Here is a 6,991-nt window from a genome sequence, read left to right as displayed (position 1 = left end):
TTATGCCAATCACAAAGCAGGTCCTTGGGGTTGCTGTGGCAAGGCGGCAAGGGCTAGTCATTTCCTTTGGTAAAAGGCAGGTGTAAAATTCCACAGGGTAAGGGCTGCTGGCTTCCTTCGGGCATTTTTTTTTTTTTTTGTCTTATATTTCCAGGCAGAGAATAGACAGGAATGGCCTGATGGGCAGCAGTATTTATTGTAGGGTAAGATAAATAAGAAGAGAGTTTTGGGTTGTCTGGCCTCCATGACTAGAGCAGGTCATATTATCTGACTCTAGAAAAGTAAGCCCACAGCTCCGATAAGGAATGCTTTCTAGAAAGACAAATCTGTCCTCTGACACGAAACATTTTATTCATTTCTCCATAGCACTGGAATTACGAATACCAGGGACTGCACTCTGGAAATGATTTAGCTTTACACACATCTACCTCACATTTAGATGCTAGGTACACAGCATTTCGGAGACCATAAGAGTAAATGAGGTTCTCAGACATGGGTTTATAGTCCAAGCTCAAGAGATGAATAGAAATTAGAAAAGAGATAGAACAGACAATATGCATCTGAATGGGTCTTCAGTGTTACCCACAATGCCTCAGGACAGAGGAAAGCTATGATGTGGAAGAGCGGGAGTTGGGTCAGAGAGATCTTTGCTCCTTATGGAAGACCCAGGGGCTCTCCTTTTTTCTCGATCTATCTGTGAGAATGACAGCCTGTCCACACTCCCCTTTCTCTCTGACTCCAGCCTTTGAGTCTGAAGTCTTTCTGCTGAATTCTCTCTCTGATTTTTGTCCTCTACTCTCCATCTTCAGTACTGTTATCTTGGTTTGTGCCTGATGCCTCATCAATGAAAGTAACGTATGATTTTCTCTCTTGCCTATCCCTCATCTTAATTCATTCCAAGTATTTGCTTTAAATAAACTTAAATAACTTTACTTTAGTGTACAGAGCCTCTACCCTTCATTAAGTATGAATTCCCCCCAATCTAGCATCTGAGGCATTCTACATTCTGATTTGAACACATAGTTTCAGCATCACACAACTCTTAGAGGAAAGGACAAGAGAATCTTCATGTGGGCCATCAAGACTTGATTAAAAGTTCTATTACATTGTAAGGATCCACAACCACTAAGACAGATTTAATGAGGATGGTCATGTAACTTAGGTTAATGGCTAATGGAAGAGCAAAGAGACCAAGACAATAAGTAAGCAATGCGTAAAGGTGCTCTTAGGCAGACAGAGCTGGACGCAGATGCTTGTAACATGTAAAATGCATAACACCCTGCAGGAAATGCACTGTAATGCTTCTGTAAGTAAAGGCAGATTTTACAAAATTTCCCAGAATGCCATGATCTTATAAAGACCATTAGTGGACTGATAATTTCTGCCTCTATGAGGAAGTCAAGAAAGGCAGGATGAGTTGGTACAGGGGTGGGGGGGCTTCCCTTCCCCTCAGATAAGGGGAGGAGAGAAGAGGGGGGGGCTGTGGGGAGAGGAGGAAGGGAACCATGATCAGGATGTAAAGTGAATAAATAAATTAATGAAAGAAATTATATACTTTATGTTTTAAAAAGAAAGAAAAAGGCAGGGAATGCTCTGGAAAAATCAACTGGCATGATTCCCCCAGTCTCTGATTATCTCTTCCTTTGCATTGATATTTTATGTGATCTCTTGTGGAAACATAATTTTGAAGCAGCTTTCTACATATTACTTTGTCTCAGAAGGAAACCTGATCATGTGGGGGCATAAAAGGAAGCGAGGAAAACACATTAAGTAGAAATAAGGCCAGCATAATAGGAGACAGTGTCTTTATGGTAAAATGCAGGCAATGGTCACTTTTTTTTTTGATCATTTTTCACTTGTTTCATTGAGAGAAAAGGTACGTGGCAATTTGCATCTTCCTTCTTAAACACCCTAACTACTGATCTGGCTTGCTTTAATCTATTTTCTTTGTTTGTTTGTTTGTTTGTTTTTTTGTTTTGTTTTGTTTTTTTTTTTCGAGACAGGTTTCTATGTATAGTCCTGGCTGTCCTGGAACTCACTTTGTAGACCAGGCTGTCCTGGAACTCAGAAATCTGCCTGTCTCTGCCTCCCAAGTGCTTTAAGTGGGATTAAAGGTGTGCTCCACTACCGCCCTGCTGCTTTAATCTATTGTCATTGATTACACATCTGTAATGAAGTTCATCTTCATTGCACACTTACTGAGACTATCTTTCACCTCTCATACCCGACCCGATAACACATAAACACCCTCACATATCCATACTATATCTGAAGGAACAAGAACTGATTAAGACCAGCATTAAAATATCATTTAAGTATGCCAGTATGTACATATTTACATGACATTGAATATTCTTAGTTTTATTAATTATATTAATGTTTAGTAAAATTACAAACAGAAACAATGACTACATATAAGAAATGAGAAACAAATAGCTTAACACTCAGGAGAGACTTCATACTGTAATTTGACTAATTGACTGTAAGTTTATGTCTGTGAAAAGCAAAATATATGCTTTAAAAATAAAATATCTTGTGATTAATTAAATTAAAATGAAGGCCATTTAAAAGTTTGTAGATTTAATCATTTAAACATCTTAAACTACTTTGGAAATTAGGAAGACTATAGTAATGCATAATTATCTAATCTCTAACCAAAGAAAATTAGTTCACTGACATTAATTAAGTTTCCTACTGACATTAGCAGTAAATTAAGAATATTATTAAATTGGTTTTATAAATGCCTAAATTGAGATAGAACCATCAAATGAATTTCCCAGGGTTGTTGTCAAGTTGATAGAAATTGGAAGTTGTGGATTTTAATTTATTTTTGTAAGGCTCTAATGATTATTAAAGTGTGTGTTCGCCTAAGCATTCAAGCTAATGACATTAGCTGCGTATAAAAAAGTTTTTAAAAATCTCTTACTCTTTTGAGAATCATTTTTTTTTCTGGTTAATTCTCACAAAATATTAAGGAGAGCATAAATTAAAAATGGTCCTCATATGAAGTAACAAAACAGATCCTTAAAATTACTTGAGTATATGGAAATGTAAAGATGGCTTCAGTAGTGAGCATAGGAACTATGGATTGGCAGGAAGAGAGCTGAAGTATAAGACAAACATCCAAAAGAAACCCAGCTTGACCTCTTGATTATCTGAGTTCCTAACATCATCTGCTTGTGTTTTCTTTTTTGGTTTGGGGCAAACATTTCCTCTCCATTTTCCATCTAAGTTCTGTGATAATAATTGTAACACTGTTTTCTTTCATGTTGTAATCATTAATGTATATGATAGTTATTAATGTATATAATGTACACATATATATATGAATGAGTTTTACTGTAGCATTCTATACATGCTTTTCTTGTGTCTTCCCTAAAGATAACTCTCTTCCTATATCCTCTTTTACTCTCTCTTTTCTCCCCACTTTCCAGGGCTCTCTACCTTTCCCTGGTACCCTTCATTACTTTCAAGTCTACTTCCATAGTTTCATGTATGAGGGGATACATGGACTCTATAGCCTTCTGTGTCTTTGTTTAACATGGTGACCTCTTGTTCCATTCATTTTTGTGAAAATGATAAAAATTTGCCTTTCCTAATGGTGGAAAAGAATTCTGTTGTCTACACACACACACACACACACACACACACACACACACACACAGACACACACACATCATGTTTTCTGATGGGTAGGTAGGATGGTTCTACAGTTTGACTAGCCTGAATAATGTCACAATAAACATGGATATACAGGTTTCTCCAGCATCATGTTTTTGTTTCCTTTAGGTACAAACTTGGGAGTGGAATAGCTGGGTAACAATGCAGTTCTACTTTAGGGTTTGAAGATAGTGACACCCTGCATCCCAAAATGGCTCATCTAATTCACACCCCTGACAACAATGTAACCTGCCTGTCAACAATACTTGTGCATTTTCTTCACACTCTCTCCAGAACTGGCTGTACTTGAATGTGGGAAGATGGAATCTCAGCTGCTTGTTGTACTTCCTGATGAATAAGAGATATTAGTGTTCATATATTTACTTGGCATTATATTTCTTTTGAGAAATGTCTGTTTGGGCCATCTATTGACTGGATCATGCATTCTTTTGTTGGTAACTCTTTGGAGTTCTTTGTAGACTGGCTATTAATCCTCTATCAGGTGAGTGATGAGTAAATGTCTTTTTCTCACTCTGTAAGTTGTCTCTTGAGTTACTTCTTTTGCTTGCAGTAGCTTTATATTCTGATGTCAGTTCTTACTTTTAAGTCCAGAGCCATTTGGAATCTTCCCCAGAGAATCATTGCCTGCTCCAAGATGTTGGCATTGCTCTCCATTCCCTGTTGAGAGACAGGGACATAACTTCAGCATTTTACGGATGGATAGCCAGTTTGCTCATCACCACTCCCCAAGGTTGTCATCTCTCCAACATTGCCATCGGTGTTGAGGTTCAGTTTGCTGCATTTGCTACCCTTTAATGCCTTCGGCTTATGTGCTCGTTTTCCTTGTAATCCCGTGCTGTGAGTCTGGGAAGTACAACTCAAGACACACATTCTGAAACCTCCAACATTACTTTTTCCGCTCAGAATTGCTTTGGCTCTTGATTTCCTTTTTGTGCTTCCAAAAGAGTTTAAGATTTTAAACATCTTACTACACAACCCAGATTAACCCTAAACTCAGTATCTTCCTGCTCTCTCTTCTGAATGCTGGGATTACAGATACGCACAAACAAACAAGGTGTCTCTATGGATTTTAGGATTGTTTCCCCTTAGTTTTGTACAGAGTCTCACTTGTATTTTGAAAGGAAGTGCCTTAAATCTAATGGTCACTTTGGGTAATATGCCCATTTAACAACATTAATTATCTTTACTCATGAACTTGGAAAATCTGTCCATCTTCTAGTGTCTTATTTCATATCATTCTTTAATACATTAGAATGATCATTGAAAAGGTCTTTCATCAGGTATAATTTCAACCATTTATATATTTTGAATCTCCTATGAATGAAATTGTTCCACTAAACTCTTAATGTTTTTGATACTGGAGAGTAGAAAAGCTGATGTCTGCCTATATGTTGGCTTTAAATATTACTACAGATTGCATATTAGATTGGAGAATTGTCTTGTGAAGTCTGTGACATTTAGAATCAAACCATGTGCACTCAGGAGTAAGTTGCCTTCCATGTTTCCTGTTTTTATTCGTTTCTTTTTTTCTTTTGTATGAATTAAAGTACTGTGTTGAGTAAGAGTGGTGGGAGGGGGTGCCTTTGTTTTACTCTTTATTTGAACCATAAATATTTGAGAAATGAGGAGTGCCTGTAATTTTTTCTCATTTGGCATAATATTGGCTGAGTCTGTCAAAAATAGACTTTGTTGAACTTAACTGTAATCCTTCCATACCAAAATGATAGTTTCTTTTTTAATTCATGTGAATATGTGTCGGTGTGAGTATATATCATGTACTTGTGGGTTCCTGAAGAATCCAGAAGAAGATGTTAGATTCCTCTGGAGCTGGAGTTACAGGTAGCTGTGAAGTCAGATATGGCAAAAATCCCCGAAATAGGTTGTAGGAACTGAACTTGGAAGTTCTGAAAGAGTCACAAGGACTCTGAACCTCCGAGCCATCACTCCAGCTCCTATTCAGAGTTCTTATCCTGAGAGGATAGTCAATGCTGTCAAATTTATTTGTACCTATTGAGATGGTGATTGATTTTTATCCTTGGTTCAATCTGTGTGGCTACTGATTTGCAAACATTGAACCATCCTTGGATCAAAGCACATTTGACCATAGCGTCAAATCTTGTTACAGTATTGTTGAATTTTATTTGCAATTATTTTGGCTCTTGTTGTCTAAGTTCATCAAGAATATTGGCCTACAGTTTTGTTTTTCTGTTATGACTTTGCCAGGTTTTGGTAACAGGATTATTAATACTGGTTTGCCATATGAGCATGGAAGAGCTCTTTCCACTTCTATTTTTATGGAATAGTTTGGGAAACATCAGTTTCCTTCTGTAAAAGTCTGATGGGATTCAGCTGTCAGCAATCAGGTTGAGGTTTTCTTTGCTGGAAGACCTTTTGTTATGCTTTAGTTTCATTGGCTGCTATGGGATTATTCAGAATTTTTAAATCGCCTCTTAGCCACTTTTGTTCTAGATTTTCCAATTTATTGGCATATAAATTTTCAAACTATTATTAATAATTGTATAATGAGTTTTGTGGTACTTATAAAAATATGTACCCTATAATTTCTAATTTTATTTATTTGGGTCTTCTCTTTATTTTCATTAGCTTAGTTAAGAATTTCTCAATTTTGTGTAAATTTTCATGGAATAAACTCTATGTTATCTCGGTGATTCCTCAGTCCTCTCTTCCCAGGTAACACTTTTTTTTTCTTTTTGCCACATTTCTTTTTATTTTATTTTATTTTAATTAGGTATTTTCTTCATTTACATTTCCAATGCTACCCCAAAAGCCACCCAAACCCTCTCCTCCCAACTCCCCTACCCCCAATTCCACTTCTTGGCCCTGGCATTCCCCTGTACTGAGGCATATAAAATTTGCAAGATCAATGGGCCTCTCTCCACTGATGGAAACTACGCCATCTTCTGTTACATATGCAGCTAGAGACACGAGCTCTGGGGGGTACTGGTTAGTTCATATTGTTGTTCCATTTATAGGGTTGCAGACCCCTTCAGCTCCTTGGGTACATTCTCTAGCTCCTCCATTGGGGGTCCTGTGATCCAACCAATAGCTGACTGTGAGCATCCACTTCTGTGTTTGCTAGGCCCAAGCATAGCCTCACAAGAGACAGCTCTATCAGGGTCCTTTCAGCAAAATCTTGCTAGTGTGTGCAATGGTGTCAGCGTTTGGAGGCTGATTATGGGATGGATCCCCAGGAATGGCAGTATCTAGATGGTCCATCCTTTTGACTTTGTCTCTGTAACTCCTTCCATGGGTGTTTTGTTCCCAATTCTAAGGAGGGGCAAAGTGTCCA

Source organism: Mus musculus, chromosome 1, assembly GCF_000001635.26.
Source record: "Mus musculus strain C57BL/6J chromosome 1, GRCm38.p6 C57BL/6J".
NCBI lineage: Eukaryota > Metazoa > Chordata > Mammalia > Rodentia > Muridae > Mus > Mus musculus.
This window is presented reverse-complemented; position numbering follows the sequence as displayed.